This window comes from Bombina bombina, chromosome 7, assembly GCF_027579735.1.
Source record: "Bombina bombina isolate aBomBom1 chromosome 7, aBomBom1.pri, whole genome shotgun sequence".
In the NCBI taxonomy this organism is placed as follows: Eukaryota; Metazoa; Chordata; class Amphibia; order Anura; family Bombinatoridae; genus Bombina; species Bombina bombina.
The window spans coordinates 340445757-340466319 of NC_069505.1; the positions used below are offsets into that span (position 1 = coordinate 340445757).

Sequence of the window (20563 nt, forward strand, 5' to 3'; positions counted from 1 at the left end):
GAGATTTGACTTAACTCTCATGAGATTTCATAGTAAGCTTCCTTTACCTGATTGGTGAAATAATATGAGAGTGCACGATGCTCATCCCTTCAGATGTCCCAGGACACACATACTAATATGCTGCTTAGAAATCCTTTACAATGGGAGGTGGCTACTGAGGAACTTTTGAGGTAAAATATCTTTATTTTTTACATAGAGATGTTCAGGTGATATTTTCTAATCAGCTTTTTACAGCTATGCTGCATCACTTTCAAGTGTTTAAACATTTGGGTATTATGGCCCTTTAAGCAACTTACCAGTTTACTTCCATTAACAAAATGGAAGTATCCTGTGAATGCAGCAGTTTCCGCACAAGCCTTCAGGCTCCCCGGAAACATAAGTTAAAAAGCAGCGGTATAAAGACCGCTGCTTCTTAACTCATCCGCCACCTCTGAGGCGGCGGACAGCAATCAGCAATCAGATATGATCGTACATAAAAAAACAACAACTCTGCAATATATTATTATTATTATAATACTTTTTTTTTTTTTAAATCATTTTTATTGAAGTCATGTGCCAGCATTACAATCAAGGTTCATCCACAGTCCAGCGCAATACAGTAATAAAAAGAAAAAGAAATATAGCATGCATTAACAGAACTAAAATATTACGGACAACAACATAGCTGAGAGTCTCTTAATCAACTAGAAAAGACTATGCTGGGTAAGCACTAAGGCCATCTCAATAATGTACGGGGCTTATCTAAAGTTACAGTCGTCCGCATTGTGGTATTGAAGTCTACCAAAAGGGGAAATCATGGAGGAGTTAGACCATCAAACAAGTTCTGTCATTGCATGGTTAACTGGACTATGCAAAGGTAGGTAGGACTTCATTTTTATATTATGTGAGGAAACAGATTAGACAAAAATGAAAATGCTCCTCCCCTAGTCAGAGGGAACACATTTGAACTAAAATGAGCTAGTGAAAGTGAGCTATGGGGAGGGAGCTTATAGGATGGTTATTCTTGGGTTAAAGATAGACGAGGGGGAAAAGAATGCAGCGGGCAAGAGCCGCTCTTATTAGAAAAGAGGGGGAAGGTGGGAGGGCGGGCCTATCTGGGGGGTGACCATACTAGTGTTAAGGATAACAAGTGGGGAGCATTCAGTTATGATAAGGAAGATTAGTTTTCTCCAACATTCGTGTGTCCGGTCCACGGCGTCATCCTTACTTGTGGGATATTCTCTTCCCCAACAGGAAATGGCAAAGAGTCCCAGCAAAGCTGGTCACATGATCCCTCCTAGGCTCCGCCCACCCCAGTCATTCTCTTTGCCGTTGCACAGGCAACATCTCCACGGAGATGGTTAAGAGTTTTTTGGTGTTTAAATGTAGTTTTTATTCTTCTATCAAGTGTTTGTTATTTTAAAATAGTGCTGGTATGTACTATTTACTCTGAAACAGAAAAGGATGAAGATTTCTGTTTGTAAGAGGAAGATGATTTTAGCAGACAGTAACTAAAATCGATTGCTGTTTCCACATAGGACTGTTGAGATGAAGTAACTTCAGTTGGGGGAAACAGTTAGCAGACTTTTCTGCTTAAGGTATGACTAGCCATATTTCTAACAAGACTGTGTAATGCTGGAAGGCTGTCATTTCCCCTCATGGGGACCGGTAAGCCATTTTCTTAGTCAAAAACAAACAGAATAAAGGGCTTATTATGGGCTAAAAAAACTGGTAGACATTTTTATGGGCTAAATCGATTGCTTTATTTGTGCATATTATTCAAATTTAGGCTAACTATTGACATTTATAATCTTGGGGAACGTTTATAAAACGGCAGGCACTGTATTGGACACCTTTTTCAGTCAGGGGGCCTTTCTAGTCATAGACTGAGCCTCATTTTCGCGCCATTAATGCGCAGTTGTTTTTTAAGAGCAGGGCATGCAGATGCATGTGTGAGGATCTAAGAATCTCTGAAAAAGCTTTTAGAAGGCGTCATTTGGTATCGTATTCCCCTCAGGGCTTGGTTGGGTCTTAGCAAAGACTGTATCTGGGACTGTATAGGGGTTAAATTGAAAAACGGCTCCGGTTCCGTTATTTTAGGGTTAAAGCGCTGAAATTTGGTGTGCAATACTTTTAAGGCTTTAAGACACTGCGGTAATTTTTGAACAATTCCTTCATACTTTTTCACATATTCAGTAATAAAGTGTTTTCTGTTTGAATTTTAAAGTGACAGTAACGGTTTTATTTTAAAACGTTTTTTGTGCATTGTTGACAAGTTTAAGCCTGTTTAACATGTCTGTACCTTCAGATAAGCTATGTTCTATATGTATGAAAGCCAATGTGTCTCTCCATTTAAATTTATGTGATAATTGTGCCATAGCGTCCAAACAAAGTAAGGACAGTACTGCCACAAATAATGATATTGCCCAAGATGATTCCTCAAATGAGGGGAGTAAACATGATACTACATCATCTCCTACTGTGTCTACACCAGTTTTGCCCATGCAGGAGGCCCCTAGTACATCTAGTGCGCCAATACTTATTACCATGCAACAATTAACGGCTGTAATGGATAACTCCATAGTAAATCTTTTATCCAAAATGCCTACTTATCAGAGAAAGCGCGATTGCTCTGTTTTAAACACTGTAGAGCAAGAGGACGCTGATGATAATTGTTCTGTCATACCCTCACACCAATCTGAAGGGGCCATGAGGGAGGTTTTGTCTGAGGGAGAAATTTCAGATTCAGGAAAAATTTCTCATCAAGCTGAACCTGATGTTGTGACATTTAAATTTAAATTAGAACATCTCCGCGCACTGCTTAAGGAGGTATTATCTACTCTGGATGATTGTGACAATTTGGTCATTCCAGAGAAATTATGCAAGATGGACAGGTTCCTAGAGGTTCCGGTGCCCCCCGACGCTTTTTCTATACCCAAGCGGGTGGCGGACATAGTAAATAAAGAGTGGGAAAAGCCCGGCATACCTTTTGTTCCTCCCCCTATATTTAAGAAATTATTTCCTATGGTCGACCCCAGAAAGGACTTATGGCAGACAGTCCCCAAGGTCGAGGGGGCAGTTTCTACTCTAAACAAACGCACTACTATTCCTATCGAAGATAGTTGTGCTTTTAAAGATCCTATGGATAAAAAATTGGAAGGTTTGCTTAAAAAGATTTTTGTACAGCAAGGCTACCTTCTACAACCAATTTCATGCATTGTTCCTGTCACTACGGCAGCGTGGTTCTGGTTCGAGGAACTAGAAAAGTCGCTCAGTAGAGAAACTCCATATGAGGAGGTTATGGACAGAGTTCACGCACTTAAATTGGCTAACTCTTTTATTTTAGATGCCGCTTTGCAATTAGCAAAATTAGCGGCGAAAAATTCAGGGTTTGCTATTGTGGCGCGCAGAGCGCTTTGGCTAAAGTCTTGGTCAGCGGATGTGTCATCCAAGACAAAATTACTTAACATTCCTTTCAAAGGTAAAACTTTATTTGGACCTGATTTGAAAGATATTATTTCAGACATCACTGGGGGAAAGGGCCACGCCCTTCCACAGGATAGGTCTTTTAAGGCTAAAAATAAGCCTAATTTTCGTCCCTTTCGCAGAAATGGACCAGCCTCTAATTCTGCATCCTCTAAGCAAGAGGGTAATGCCTCACAACCCAAACCAGCTTGGAAACCAATGCAAGGCTGGAACAAGGGTAAGCAGGCCAAGAAGCCTGCCATTGCTAACAAGACAGCATGAAGGAGTAGCCCCCGATCCGGGACCGGATCTGGTGGGGGGCAGACTCTCTCTCTTTGCTCAGGCTTGGGCAAGAGATGTTCAGGATCCTTGGGCGCTAGAAATAGTTTCTCAAGGTTATCTCCTGGAATTCAAGGAACTACCCCCAAGGGGAAGGTTCCACAAGTCTCACTTATCCTCAAACCAAATAAAGAGACAGGCATTCTTACATTGTGTAGAAGACCTGTTAAAGAGGGGAGTGATACACCCAGTTCCAATAAAGGAACAAGGAATGGGATTTTATTCCAATCTGTTCGTAGTTCCCAAAAAAGAGGGAACGTTCAGACCAATTTTGGATTTGAAGATCCTAAACAAATTTCTCAGGGTTCCATCGTTCAAAATGGAAACTATTCGAACGATTCTACCCACCATCCAGGAAAGTCAATTTATGACTACCGTGGATCTAAAGGATGCGTACCTACATTTCCCTATCCACAAGGAACATCATCAGTTCCTAAGGTTCGCTTTTCTGGACAAACATTACCAGTTTGTGGCTCTTCCATTCGGATTAGCCACTGCTCCAAGGATTTTCACAAAGGTGCTAGGGTCCCTTCTAGCGGTTCTAAGACCAAGGGGCATTGCAGTAGTACCTTACTTGGACGACATTCTAATACAAGCGTCGTCCTTGTCAAAGGCAAAGGCTCATACGGACATCGTTCTAGCCTTTCTCACATCTCACCGATGGAAGGTGAACAAAGAAAAGAGTTCTCTGTCCCCGTCAACAAGAGTTCCCTTCTTGGGAACAATAATAGATTCCTTAGAAATGAGGTTTTTTCTGACAGTGGTCAGAAAATCAAAACTTCTAAGCTCTTGTCAAGTACTTCATTCTGTTCCTCGTTCTTCCATAGCGCAGTGCATGGAAGTAATAGGATTGATGGTTGCAACAATGGACATAGTTCCTTTTGCACGAATTCATCTAAGACCATTACAACTGTGCATGCTCAAACAGTGGAATGGGGATTATACAGACTTGTCTCCAATGATTCAAGTAGATCAAAAGACCAGAGATTCACTCCGTTGGTGGCTGACCCTGGACCATCTGTCCCAGGGAATGAGCTTCCACAGGCCAGAGTGGGTCATTGTCACGACCGATGCCAGTCTAGTGGGCTGGGGTGCGGTCTGGGAATCCCTGAAAGCTCAGGGTCTATGGTCTCGGGAAGAGTCTCTTCTCCCGATAAACATTCTGGAACTGAGAGCGATATTCAATGCTCTCAGAGCTTGGCCTCAACTAGCAAAGGCCAAATTCATAAGGTTCCAATCAGACAACATGACGACTGTTGCTTATATCAATCATCAAGGGGGAACAAAGAGTTCCCTGGCGATGAAAGAAGTGACCAAAATTATTCAATGGGCGGAGGATCACTCCTTCCACTTGTCTGCGATCCACATCCCAGGAGTGGAAAATTGGGAAGCGGATTTTCTGAGTCGTCAGACATTTCATCCGGGGGAGTGGGAACTCCATCCGGAAATCTTTGCCCAAATAACTCAATTATGGGGCATTCCAGACATGGATCTGATGGCGTCTCGTCAGAACTTCAAGGTTCCTTGCTACGGGTCCAGATCCAGGGATCCCAAGGCGACTCTAGTAGATGCACTAGTAGCACTTTGGACTTTCAACCTAGCTTACGTATTCCCACCGTTTCCTCTCATTCCCAGGCTGGTAGCCAGGATCAATCAGGAGAGGGCCTCGGTGATCTTGATAGCTCCTGCGTGGCCACGCAGGACTTGGTATGCAGACCTGGTGAATATGTCATCGGCTCCACCATGGAAGCTACCTTTGAGACAGGACCTTCTTGTTCAAGGTCCATTCGAACACCCAAATCTGGTCTCCCTCCAACTGACGGCTTGGAGATTGAACGCTTGATTCTATCAAAGCGTGGGTTTTCAGATTCGGTGATAGATACTCTGGTTCAGGCCAGAAAACCTGTAACTAGAAAAATTTACCATAAAATATGGAAAAAATATATCTGTTGGTGTGAATTCAAAGGATTCCCATGGAATAAGATAAAAATTCCTAAGATTCTCTCCTTTCTTCAAGAAGGTTTGGAGAAAGGATTATCTGCAAGTTCTCTAAAGGGACAGATCTCTGCTTTATCTGTCTTACTACACAAAAGACTGGCAGCTGTGCCAGATGTTCAAGCATTTGTTCAGGCTCTGGTTAGGATCAAGCCTGTTTACAGACCTTTGACTCCTCCCTGGAGTCTAAATCTAGTTCTTTCAGTTCTTCAAGGGGTTCCGTTTGAACCCTTACATTCCATAGATATTAAGTTACTATCTTGGAAAGTTTTGTTTTTGGTTGCAATTTCTTCTGCTAGAAGAGTTTCAGAGTTATCTGCTCTGCAGTGTTCTCCTCCTTATCTGGTGTTCCATGCAGATAAGGTGGTTTTGCGTACTAAGCCTGGTTTTCTTCCTAAAGTTGTTTCTAACAAAAATATTAACCAGGAGATAGTTGTACCTTCTTTGTGTCAGAATCCAGTTTCAAAGAAGGAACGTTTGTTACACAATTTGGACGTTGTCCGTGCTCTAAAGTTCTATTTAGAGGCTACTAAAGATTTCAGACAAACATCTTCCTTGTTTGTTGTTTATTCTGGTAAAAGGAGAGGTCAAAAAGCGACTTCTACCTCTCTTTCCTTTTGGCTTAAAAGCATTATCCGTTTGGCTTATGAGACTGCCGGACGGCAGCCTCCTGAAAGAATCACAGCTCACTCCACTAGGGCTGTGGCTTCCACATGGGCCTTCAAGAACGAGGCTTCTGTTGACCAGATATGTAAGGCAGCGACTTGGTCTTCACTGCACACTTTTGCCAAATTTTACAAATTTGATACTTTTGCTTCTTCGGAGGCTATTTTTGGGAGAAAGGTTTTGCAAGCTGTGGTGCCTTCCGTTTAGGTGACCTGATTTGCTCCCTCCCTTCATCCGTGTCCTAAAGCTTTGGTATTGGTTCCCACAAGTAAGGATGACGCCGTGGACCGGACACACCAATGTTGGAGAAAACAGAATTTATGCTTACCAGATAAATTACTTTCTCCAACGGTGTGTCCGGTCCACGGCCCGCCCTGGTTTTTTAATCAGGTCTGATGAATTATTTTCTCTAACTACAGTCACCACGGTATCATATGGTTTCTCCTATATATATTTCCTCCTGTCCGTCGGTCGAATGACTGGGGTGGGCGGAGCCTAGGAGGGATCATGTGACCAGCTTTGCTGGGACTCTTTGCCATTTCCTGTTGGGGAAGAGAATATCCCACAAGTAAGGATGACGCCGTGGACCGGACACACCGTTGGAGAAAGTAATTTATCAGGTAAGCATAAATTCTGTTTTTTATGGGAGTATATATCACAAAGACAGACAATTTCTCATATCAAAATAGATTGAAAGCAGGAGCTAACTTATATGTGGAGTCAAAAACACAATAGTGGGAGGTCCCTATCTACTTACAGATGCGACATAAGTTCTAAGAGGGTCATACTTGATTTCCACAATAATCATGATGATGATTTATGTTGATAGCTTGTATGAGTGTCCACAGTGAAGTCCCAGTTTATCAATCTGATATCCCTATATCAGTGAGTGGTATTATAAATGCAAGGTATAATATAGGAGTGGATGTATAAGTAACAAACATATATAACAAGTTATAAACTAATCAACAGTAAAGAGAACAGTAACACTGCAAACTATGCAAAAAAGAATAAAATAGTTATAGTGAGTCTGCGTATCTGATGTGCCATCCCTTTCTTCCTTTCATTTTTTTTTTTTTTGTCTCCAAGGTTGCGTTGAAAGTATGTTTAGGCTTGTCATATTAACTAAACAGAGTCTTGTATTAGGGACCAAGTGAAGAGAAGGGGGAGGCATGATACCTGCTTGATAAGGGGAGCTTGCGACTTCTTAGCCTATTCCAGCTTTCCAAATGAGGGTAAACATTCTGAGTGGCCTACCATCACAGCAGTCCTCTACAGGCTTGTCATAGTAAGAGCCCAGTCGGAGATGAGATGTCCATAATGACTGGTATGGTGCCGCCAGTTCGCAATGTGCCCCCTGCTCACGGAGCGCTTCCAGAATCTGACTGATCAGGGCAGTAGGTAAATGCGAGGGCGTCATTCTGAATACTTTTGCTTGTAGCGTTTCAGGCTCAGCTTGTCTTAGTTTTCTCTTAATCTGGTAGGATCGTGTCTCTTGCCCTGCTTCTACCGTTTGTTCTGTTTCAGCATGCTGGTTAGCTGTCTGTAGTTGTGGCTCCCTGGCGGTATAATGGGCTACCTCTAGCAGATCTGTGATGCGGTCTTTAGAGAGCTGTTGCGGAACACAGAGAGTCTCCTCCTGTAGAACTTTTGAGTCTGTTTCGTGCTGGACTAGTGAGTCCTGTGCTGTGTCTCCCCCACCAGTGATCCCAACCTCCTCAGGCAGCTGCGCTTGCTGGTCGGACATGCTGCGGCAAACCATGACAAGGTCAGCGAACCTATTGTCCATCCATGTTGCTAGATCTTTTAGGAGGGATAGAAGAGTGATAGGGAGTTCCTCCATGTTAGTGGGTTAGCGTGGAGCTGGGAGATCTAAGGTTACTATGCTCGGGAGGCAGGGAAGACTTCTATGGTGTGGCGTCTCTGTGTATCTCTGCATGCAAGGGCAATAGCTTTCTGTAGTAGGCCTTCATACATAAAGAGGGTCTCGCAGCATAGCTGATCTGTCTCGTGGATCTTAAGATGGCCGCCTTCCTGTGTCTGCTGTGATCATCTGCACTGGGGTAAATTACTCAGATCTCGGTCTGCTGGTCTGTTCTCGATCCTGAAAATGTCTGTGGTAACTCCCCAGAACTTAACTTATATTTTAGGTGCATATTGTGCAGTACTGAGCGGTCGAAATTAGGTTAAGTATTAGACCCAGACCGGAGCTGGAGTATGATGCGACTGCTCAGATGCAAGGCTTGCTCCGCCCCCCCTTATTATAATACTTTATTTATGAAGCGCCAACATATTCCGCAGCGCTGTCCATGGATACAATTCATATAAATAAAACAGTACAAGACTTGTAATTTACGAACACATACAGGAGGGATTGAGGGCCCTATTTCAGTGGGAACTTACAATCTAGAAGGGTAGGAGGTTGAGAAACAGGAGGTGAGGACTGCAAGATTTGGAAAGATGTTAATGCAGAGTTAGATGAGGGAAATGTTGTTAGGTAAGTGAAATTAATTTAGTATTGAGTTGGGTGGTAGGCTTCTCTGAACAGAAAAGTCTTCAGGGAGCATTTAAAGGAAGAAAGATTAGGGCAAAGCCTGACAGCACGAGGGAGAGTGTTCCAGAGGGTAGGTGCTGCACGACAGAAGTCCTGCAGTATAGCATGAGAAGAGGTGATAATCGCGGATGCAAGGAGCAGGTCATTGTTGGATCTTAGTGGACGGGCTGGAGTATACTTGTTGATTAGAGAGAATAGGTAGAGGGGAGTGGCGTGGTGGGAGTTTTGTATGTAAGGGTGAGAATTTTGAATTTAATTCTGCTGTGAATGGGGAGCCAATGAAGGGACTCGCAGAGAGGTGCAGCAGATACAGAGCGACGGGAAAGGTGGATCAGCCTGGCCGAGGCATTTAAGATGGATTGAAGGGGAGAGATGCGGGAAAGAGGAAGGCCAGTAAGTAGGTTATTGCAGTAGTCAAGTCGGGAAATAACAAGGGAGTGGATTATTTGCTTTGTGGTGTCAGCGCTCAGAAAAGGCAGAATCTTGGAAATATTGCGTAGATGGTTGCGGCAAGATGTAGAAAGCGATTGGATATGGGGGACGAAGGATAGATTTGAGTCAAGTGTAATACTTTCATTATTTATTTCTGAAATTGTGAGCTTTTCAGTTCCGGGTTAGAGAAGGAAGTGCAGAACACTGTTATATTCCACACAGCCATTGGCTGCACACTCTAGTGACCTATCTATAACTGTCTCTAATTGGCCACAGCAGAGAAGGTCCGCCCACACAATGTTAAATCAGCCCCTGTGTGCTATTCTGTTATCATGCATTTGTTGTTTATGCAAATCTACTGTATGTACTGGAGCTTTAATATATCACAGGGAGAGGTCTGACCTTTTGCTAAGTGGAATCACATTTATTTGAAGGCATTTAGATTTGGTCAACATTGAAGTAGCGCCGCAAGTAAGGACAGTAAAATGATTGGTTGTAAAGAAATAGGTATAAGTGATGGTAAATCTTAACATTTCAAAAATGTTCGGCGTCACGGCTAAGTTTAGCAGCTCTGGCATCCCACGGCACTGCTCATTTTGTCAATGAGGTGACGTTTCCTCCTCTTATAGAATAGCCATGTGTACAGCATAATGCCGATCGGCACGCAGGGCTATTGGCTAAGAGGTGGAAATGTCACCTCATTGAAAAAAATGAGCAGTGCTGAGGGCTGTCAGAGCCGATTAGCTAAGCAGTGAAGCTGCAGTGAAATAAAAACACCTTTTCATCAGTTTTTTTTTTAACTGATAAATGAAGGTGGCCTTTATTTTTTCTGTATTCTTTGTTGAAAAGCAGGAATATTAGGAACGTACACGTTTCTGCAGGCAGCACTATATGGCAGCAGTTTTTCAAGGATGTTATACATTAGCAACAGCTTTAGATGGCAGCACTATTTCCTGTCATGTAGTGCTCCAGTTATGTGCACGCTACCTATCTAGATATCTCTACAACAAAGAATAACAAGAGAATGAAGCCAATTTGATAATAGAAGTGAATTGGAAACTTTTTAAAATTGTATTCTCTATCTTAATCATGAGAGCATTTTTTTAAGTTTCATGTCCCTTTATATTCAGTATGGTGTATGATTAATACATATGTGCATGGGCAATTTTTTTTTTAGAATGTTTTGATGAATTCATGCTCCCAGTCGGGGTGTGACAGAGAGGTACTAATAGGTTCATTTTCTATTGTTGGCTTTAATAATTGGTCTTTCATTAAACTGAGAAATTAAATAAGGAGGGCTTTGTGTAAATAATTATTCATATAAGATTAGGAGGTCTGCTCTCCCTACAAACTCATTGTATTGGATTGTGGTCTAATTTAACAGAAATAGCTATTTCATATAGAAAAATAAACCTGAAGGACGCTTTCCATACAATGTAAACTCTGCAGGTGGTATAAACCATATTTACTGTACACTGCCTTTTTAATAACATGGAAAGCAACACAATAAATAATAAAGCTTTGTAGACAAACTAATTTGCAGTCAGAAGACTTCAAGCTATGACGTCTTGTAATAAAACAGCTCATTCTCCATATCTAGTATGAACAGTTGAACATAGGATAAATTTTGAAAAGAATATATTAACAAAATACATGTTTAATTATTTCAAATTGTCTGTGTATATTCTCTGCATTGGCACAAATCACCCCTTGCTTACACAATAGCCCTTTTATTAGTATTTGTCTTTTGTTAAACGCCTGAACTACACTGTATGTTAACGTTCTACAAAAGGTGCCTTTATATGTTACTGTCAAATCTACCTTTTATTAAGTGTCTTAGCAGGGAAATTCCTATATTACCTTACATGGCTGGGAGGCTTTCAGAGGAAGAATTGCTTACAGAAGATGCTTTGGAAATGCAATGACATTCCCCGCTGCCAGAATAACCATCTCTTTCTATAGATCCTGCAATCTGCAGTAAGTTACTGAAAGGACATCAGTCTGCAGCGTTAACCTGCCTGTTTTACTGCACATTGAAAGAACCCTCATGAGTCTACATAAGATGACGTTTTAAGCTACGGATGTATCACAATTCCGAGCGGAATTTAATATCTACATGGCGCATGTCTCACCATCATTGGATCTATTTGGTAACCATGGAGAAATTACATTATGCACGACTGTATATAACTATTATCATTTATTTGTAAATCACCAACAATTTTCTAAGCCCTGAATACAAGAGTTAGGGGTACATAGAGGGACATAGGGGTATAAAGGGGTAAGTAGGGGGACATAGGGGTATATAGGGGAGAGTAGGGGGACATAGAGGTATATAGGGGAGAGTAGGTGGACACAGAGGTATATAGGGGAGAGTAGGGGGGCATAGGGGTATATAGGGGAGAGTAGGGGGGCATAGGGGTATATAGGGGAGAGTAGGGGGACACAGGGGTATATAGGGGAGAGTAGGGGGACATAGGGGTATATAGGGGAGAGTATGGGGACATAGGGTTATATAGGGGGACATAAAGGTACATATGTTTACATAGAAATACATAGGGGGACACAGGGGTACATCAAGTTACATAGGGGTATATAGGGGTACATAGGGGGACACAGGGGTACATAAAGTTACATAGGGGTATATAGGGGTACATAGGGGGACACAGGGGTATATAGCGGTATGCAGGGGGACATAAAGGTACATATTGGTTTATAGGGGTACGCAGGGGGACATAGGGGTACACAAACACACTGATTTATTTTAAAAAGAGACTGATTTATTTAATTTGTTTCCTTTTCTCTGTTTATTTATCATTCTTTTTTCTCTTTCATTTTTATATTTTAACTTTTTGATGTTCCCTTTTTATGTCCTATGTCTCCCTCCCTTTATCTTCACCAGACTCCTCCTCCTCCTCTTCAATCTGGTTTTTTTCTTCTCTCTATTGCCCCAGCTCTCAAAAACTTGCTGGCATGGAGAGAAATCATCAGCTTATTTTACTGAGCATTATATTGTATGTAAAGTGAGTGTCTTTCCACGAAACCCAAACATTTTCTTTCATGACTCAGAACTTTCCAATTCACTTTTATTTTCTAATTTGCTTTGTTCTCTTGTTATCCTTTGCTGAAAAGCATATCTAGGTTGGCTCACAAGCAACAATGCACTACTGGAAGCTAGGTTCTGATTGAAAGCTGAACTTATATGCCTCTTGTCATTGGTTCACCTGCCTCTTGCATTGCTGCTCCTTCAACAGATGATATCAAGAGAATGAAACACATGATGATAGAAGTAAATTGGAAAGTTGTTTAAAATTGTATTCAACAAATGCATGATAAGACAATGCAATAGCTTTTTCTCTGACAAATTTCAAAGTTATGTCTATTTCCAGTCCCCCTGTATCATGTGACAGCCATCAGCCAATCACAATGCATAGACGTATATTCTGTCAATTCTTGCACATGCTCAGTAGTAGCTGGTGACTCAAAAAGTCTAAATATAAAAACACTGTGCACATTTTATTAATGGAAGTAAATTGGAAAGTTATTTAAAATTGCTGCTCTATCTAAATCATGAAAGTTTAATTTTGACTTGAGTGTCCCTTTAATACAGACGAGGCATCTTATAGAAAATCAGACTAGAGAGCTTTAGAGAATTGGGCCCTCTCTCTTTTCCATTCATCTCCCTCTTTCTTTCTGTTTTATTCTTGACCATTATCTCCCCATTCCCTCTCTCTCTCCGTCCTTTCTCCCCTTCTTGCCCTCTCTTTCTCCCATCTCCCCCTTTCCCAGTTCTACCCCTTTTCTTGCTCTCTCTTTTTCTCTCTCACCCCCTCTCTTTCCATTTCTCTCTGATGTTCCTTTTTCCCCATCTACTTCTCATACTCCTCTCTTTTCTTTACACTTCTTTAGCAAGTACTTCCCCCTTCTCTTTTCTCTCCCTCCCTGTCTCATTTCACCATTTCTCCCAGCCTCCCCCCTACCTCTTGCTTTCCCTCTACCTTATTCTTATTCTCCCCTTTTCTTCTCTCTCCCTTTAACTCTCTCTCTATCCTATAAAAGGCCAAGTGCGTTTGTCCGAAGCTGTCATTCGCAGTAGAGACTGCGCGCAAGGACAAACACACCTGGCCTTAGAGTCCCTACCTGAACAGCTTGTGGAGAGAGAGACAGAGCAAAAGAGAGGGATGGGGGAGAGAGAGACAGAGCAAAAGAGAGGGATGGAGGAGAGAGAGACAGAGCAAAAGAGAGGGATGGAGGAGAGAGAGACAGAGCAAAAGAGAGGGATGGGGGAGAGAGAGACAGAGCAAAAGAGAGGGATGTGGAGAGAGAGAGACAGAGCAAAAGAGGGGGATGGGGAGAGAGAGAGACAGAGCAAAAGAGAGGGGTGGGAGAGAGACAGAGCAAAAGAGAGGGGTGGGAGAGAGAGAGAGCAAAAGAGAGGGGTGGGAGAGAGAGAGAGAGAGAGAGCAAAAGAGAGGGGTGGGAGAATGAGAGACAGAGCAAAAGAGAGGGGTGGGAGAGAGAGAGACAGCACAAAAGAGAGGGGTTGGAGAGAGAGAGCAAAAGAGAGGGGAGAGAGAGCGCAACAGAGAGGGGGGGAGAGAGCGCAAAAGAGAGGGGGAGAGAGTGCAAAAGAGAGGGGAGGAGAGAGCAAATAGAGGGGGGAGAGAGCGCAAAAGAGAGGGGGAGAGAGCGTAAAAGAGAGGGGGGAGTGAGCGCAAAAGAGAGGGGGGAGAGAGTGCAAAAGAGAGGGAGGAGAGAGTGCAAAAGAGAGGGGGGAGAGAGTGCAAAAGAGAGGGGGGAGAGAGAGCAAAAGAGAGGGGGAGGGAGAGAGCAAAAGAGAGGGGGAGGGAGAGAGCAAAAGAGAGGGGGAGGGAGAGAGCGCAAGGGGTGGGACCTCTGTACTGCAAAAAATGGCCCGTGTGAACGGGCTTTAGGACTAGTATATAAATAAAAAATATTCTAAGTGAAGAACTTAGGAATTTCAAGTATTTCTATTCAAAACACATTAAAAATGAATAAAATTATATTGCATGGTTCAATGTATTTAACTGGGAAGGGCACACACTCATTGAAGACCTTTTTTCCAGTCAAACACATTGGCATCTACCATATCCCTTTTAGCCCTTTTAAAACACTTGTAATTATATTAAGAGGATTTATTTTTATTACAGTGTGTATTAGTTTGTAATAATTTATTGTAATGTGTTTTGTAAGTGCAACTTTTTTTTAAACCCTTACAACTGACTTCAGGGGTCAATTTATCAAATGCCGGGCAGACATAATTTGCTGTAGCGAATCAGGTCCGTCTGGCATCTCTAAATGCCGAGAGCATACGCTGTTGGCATTTAACATTGCACAAGCATTGGCACATTCACGGCCAATTGGCTGCTAGCAGGAGGTGTCAATCACCCCAATCAGATCTTATGACCGATGCTACTTAACTTATGATTCTGGCGAGCCGAAAACATCGGGGTAGATTGCAGCATCTAAATATTGTAGAGCAGTTTCAGCTTTTGCTTGAACGCAAACTATGACTTTCAACTTGTAATATGAGTGCAAGCTAGCGTGTTTGTTATATCTATTGAAAGTATAGGTTAAGCGTGTAAGAAGTCAGACATTAACGCGTTTAACCATGGATATTGTGTATCATGTCCTGTGCTATCATTAGGACGCCACATGTAATCTGGTCCATTAAAGGGATAGTAAAGTCAAAATTAAATTTGCATGATTCAGATAGAGAATGTAATTTTAAGACACTAACTAAATTCACTTCTATATTCAAATGTGCTTTGTTCTCTTAGTATTCCTTGTTGAAAAATAATACGCACATATCCTATGCCGATTGGTGCCTGCACATATTTTTCTCTTGTGATTGGATAACTAGATGTGTTCAGCTAGCTGCCAATAGTGCAATGCTGTCCCTTCAGCAAAGGATAACAAGAGAATGAAACAAATTTGATTATAGAAGTAAACTGGAAAGTTGTTTAAAATTGTACGTTCTATCGAAATCATGAAAGAACATTTTTGGGTTTCCTGTCCCTTTAAGGGGAAATCATTTTACAATACACTGTATCTTTAAACCTCCTAATTCTGTAGAGTGGAGTAGCTAAAGGTCCTTCAATTTACATACTTCCTACTGCTTGATTCAATTTGTTTTCCTTAAAGGTTAACAGCTGACAGACTGAAGTAGTTTCTTCAAGGGGAAGATTTAACATTGCTTGATTATTTCTTAAACTAACTTATGAGAAGATGTTTTTAAATACAGCAAAATAACTACACAATACCATTAAATATTTAAAGTGCTGGCTTAGAAATGTGTTTAAATTGAAGAATTAAGACAATTCTAGATGTACAGTATATATCTTCTATTCAGCTGTTGTTTACATTATACTTATGATAACACATTCATAACACATCATTCCAAATTATAAGTAATAAATGGTTATGTAGAAGGTCACTACATGAAGTGATATTTATCTAATCTCTGATAAATGCTAAAGTTGTAATATGTGTTGCTGCAATGCCATATGTTATGCATATTTAAAGAATCTTGACTGAAAAAACCCTTTATTTGTAGTACTGGTAAATCTTAGAGTTTCAAAAACGCTAGGATTTACCAGTGCTACAAATAAAGGGGACTTTCAGTCATGAAGTATAAAATACTTGTTCAAAGTTCCTTTATTTGTTTGCAGGGTATGCCGCGATGTGCGCCTCAGGCCGCCCACAGTAGAACGCTATTTTATCAATGAGGTGATGCTAGCCAATAGTGTGCTTGCCCTACAGTATAATGCCAACTGGGCCGCACAGCTAATGGCTAAAAGGTGCAAATTTCACCTCATTAAAATAGCGTTCTGTTGTGGGAGGCCTGAGGCAGGCGCGCGCATGCGCACACACACATATATATAGCTCACACAGAAACAGAGACAAACCAGGATTTTTCCAAATCAAAGAGTCAAATTTACTGACGTTTCGGAGAATAAAACTCCCTTTCCTCAGAACATTGTTCTGAGGAAGGGGAGTTTTATTCCCCGAAACCTCAATAAATTTGACTCTTTGATTTGGAAAAATCCTGGTTTGTCTCTGTTCCTGTGGGAGCTATTTATATTTACAAGGAACATTGACCCCAGGAGGGCGGATTCTCATTTGGACTGTACACACATGTATGTGTATCTATATATATATATATATATATATATATATACACATATATACAAACACACACACACGTATGTGTATCAATATATATATATATATATATATACATAAAAACACACACGTGTGTATGTTTGTGTATATATATATATATATATATATACACACATTATGTATATATACACGTTTGTGTGTGTATATATATATATATATATATATATATATATATATTATGTGTGAGAGTGTATATATATAAATATGTACACACACACATATATATATATATATATATATATATATATATATATATATATATATATATATATATATATATACACACACACCTCTCTCTCTCTCTCTCTATATATATATATATCTATAAAAAATATATACACACACACATATATGCTGTCAGCCCTTACATAAATGAACATGTAGGTTCACAATTTTTGCTCGCAGAAGCTAATATATTTTTACCTGCTTGTTTCAATCAGTTTCTGCATCTGTTGATTGTAAACCTTTAAGTTAAACACATAGTTGACTATATTAGCAATAAAGAACCTTTGGAAAGGTTTTATTAAAAAAATGTGCCAAATTTATGCTACAGCACCATTAAACCGAAGTCTAACAAGGAGCATCTAGAGGTCATGTTTGATAAACAGCTGTTTTTCATGTAATACAGAAAGGTATTTTAATTAGCGACTGGATTACATTTAGACAAAAAAGAAAATTGTGCTGATTTTGTCACTGGAATAGATTCACTAAACATTTAAATAATATGTTGCCCAATTCATATGCTATCCAGAGATTGTTCCATAGAACCTAGAAACCTATTTTGCTTTTTAGTAAACACTCTCCTCACAATACAATTTGTTTGCTATTTTAATCTCAGCCGAAAATTCCCAGGGGCTTTTGGGACAAAGTCCCCTTCTCGGGGGCTCCGCAACAGCAGGATCGATCTGGCCTCCTCCGTCTCGCTTCACGGGCAGGAAGGGTTCCCTCCCGCGGCCAGGAGCGCCGACCTCCCCCGGGCCCCGACCGCCTGGGGGGCCCGGCCGAAAGCGAGTTCCCTGCGCCCGTCATGAGGTGGCCCGCCGCGAGCGAGGGCCGACGCCCAGCACGCAAGCGGGCAGAGGGTCCGTCCCTCAGCCCTCCTTCCCCTGCGCTGGACGCTCCACCGCCTAGCACACCCCGTTTTCTCCTCCGCGACGTCCGCACGCCCCAGCCCCGTCCACCCGGACGGAGCCACCCCTCCAAGCCCGCAGGGCCCCGGGACCGGCTCCGCGGGCCTCCCTCCCCCCCCCGACCCTGTCTGCAAATTTATAGGTACCCCCTGTTTCTAATTCCAATTTTACAGAATTTGTATAACTGAATTCAACATATTGTAGCCATAAACCTAAGAGGAAAAAAAATATTCCTATACTTTATGTCTAATTTCATAATTTTCATGTCAGATGCGAGGACAGAGCAATGTTGCTGCTGTAACAATATCATCCCAGGGGTTGCTGCCAAAGGATTAAAAGTTTTAATGAATAACTTGAAAAAACAAAAATGTTGCAGCTTTATTGTGAAACCACAGCATTTAAACACAAGTCAAAATGAAACGTTCATCATTCAGATAGAGCAGGTAATTTTAAAAACTTTCCAATTTACTTCCATTAACGAAATGTGCAAAGTCTTTTAATATTTACACTTTTTGAGTCACCAGCTTCTACTGAGCATGTGCAAGAATTCACAGAACATACGTATATGCATTTGTGATTGGCTGATGGCTGTCACATGATACAGGAGGAGTGGATATAGACATAATTCTGAAATGTGTCAGAATAAAATCAACTATTCATTTTAATTTCAGACTAAGTTCTAATGCATTTTCATGTTATCATGCATTTGTTGGTTATGCAAATGTACTGTATTTACTGGTCCTTTAACACAGCACAGTGTCCATCCTGAGAGACTAAGGGCTAGATTTATCAACCCTAAGGCGTACAGGGGCGCATATACGCGCCCCTGTACGCCTCAGCTCGCCTGTGGCGGGGCGCAATTACCCGCAGGTAATTAACATTGCATACGAGCGCAATTTTGCGCTTGCGTGCAATCCCGCCCCCTGCCCGTGTACAGCCAATCACGCGCGGGCAGGAGCTGTCAATCTCCGAGGAGATTGAATTTCACCAGAATAGATGTGGCGAAGATGTTAGGGAAGCAGCGGTCTGGTGACCGCTGCTTGATAAATCGCGTTCTTGTGAGAACTTGCTGCCGCAAGGGCTTGATAAATCTAGCCCTAACAGTTGACCACAATGCTTTGCAGCTCTAAGCAGTTTTTTTCCCATGAGGACATACTGAGGTAGGCTGCAGGTGTGCACGATTCTTACAGGGATATGAAACCCAAAATTTTTCTTTCATTATTTAAACAGAGCATGAAATATTAAAAAATCTTACAAATTTGCTATTTTTTTTTTTATAAAATTTTCTTCGTTTGCTTATTATCCTTTGTTGAAAAGCAGGGAAGTAGGCTCAGGAGCATGCATTTGTCTGGAGTACTATATGGCAGCAGTTCTACAAGAATGTTATCTATTTCCAAGAGCACTAGATGTCAGCACTATTTCCTGCCATGTAGTTCTCTAGTCTAGATACCTTACCTAGGTATCTCTTCAACAAAGAATACCATGGTACAAAGCAAATTTGATAAAAGAAGTAAATTGGAATTTAAAAACAATCACAAAAGAAAATATTGGGGTTTCATATCCCTTTAAATATTATATATATATATATATATATATATATATATATATATATATATATATATATATATATATATATATATATATATAAATAACATGATTACAAACACGGATGCTATATATAGTGCTTAAAACAAGGCCACACTCCTGATCCTACCTTAGTATGCTTTTTTAGAAAGAGACAGGTTTCAACACAGACTACCAAGACAAGAGGTCAGTTTATACTAGAAATATGAAACTTTTTATTTAAAAAAAAAAAACAAAAACAGTATGCTGTATCCAAATCATGACATTTTAATTTTGCTTTCTATATGCCCTTTAAAATGTATTTTCAAGCTATTTAAGAAAGCGCCCTCATATTGCTGCAATACTTTATGTGTTGCAGTAATAGTTAAGGGTTACTACTGTCCCTTTAAGAAAACATTAAATAACAAGCACACCATAGTTACTTGATCATTATTTATATTGGAGTCTCCACACAGAAACAGATGGAACATCCTGTGTTAAAGAAACATTAAACATAATATATAATGTTTTTAAAGCATAAATATAGGCAACAATAAATTCTTTATTGGAAATAATATAAAATATGTTGTTATAGGAACAGTAAGGTCAAAATGAAACTTTATGATTCAGACAGAACATGCCATTTTAAACAAATTTCCAATTTACTTCTATTATCTAATTTACTTTGTTATCATAGTGTCCTATGTTTAAAAAGGTATGCTTTTAAACAAAGGATACCAAAAGAACAAAGCAAATGAATGACATAGCTAGCTGGTGATTTAGTGGATGTGCATATATGCCTCTTGTCATCGACTCACCTGTGTTCAGCTAGATACCAAGAGAACAAAGCAAATTTGATAATAGGAAAAAATAATTTGTTTACAATTGCATTCTCTCAAAAGATGATAGCAAAATCCTGCACATTTTACTAACAAAAGGACATTTTTAAATGCTTATACAGCAGTTATTTCTATTCTGATATTTTGCAATACAATGCTCACTTGCTGATATATTTTATGCATCTATAAAATATATAGAATGTCCCTTTAAAAAATGTGCAAATCCTGAACAAAAAACTTAATTCTACTTAAAATGTTATGTTCCAAATATTACACATGAAATGAAAGTCATTACTGAGATAGATTATTTTTTTAAATCATAAAACATATCACAAGGAATTTACAGAGAAACTACTGTATGCGTTGAACTTTTTTGACTTCCAAACCAGCCACAC

At 40.6% G+C, this 20563-nt stretch overlaps 1 protein-coding gene and 1 long non-coding RNA gene across 2 annotated transcripts in view; one reads left to right on the forward strand and one right to left on the reverse strand.

Annotated features, from left to right (window-relative positions):
* The window catches only part of ADAMTS9 (ADAM metallopeptidase with thrombospondin type 1 motif 9), a 527878-nt gene that overhangs the window by 197157 nt on the left and 310158 nt on the right, over positions 1-20563 (reverse strand). The gene's annotated exons all lie outside the window — the stretch shown is intronic.
* The window catches only part of LOC128666413 (uncharacterized), a 90196-nt gene that overhangs the window by 61111 nt on the left and 8522 nt on the right, over positions 1-20563 (forward strand). Inside the window, exons 3-4 of the long non-coding RNA XR_008403242.1 lie at positions 9820-9901; positions 11393-11580. This is a non-coding gene — a long non-coding RNA (uncharacterized LOC128666413). The remainder of the gene's footprint in view (positions 1-9819; positions 9902-11392; positions 11581-20563) is intronic.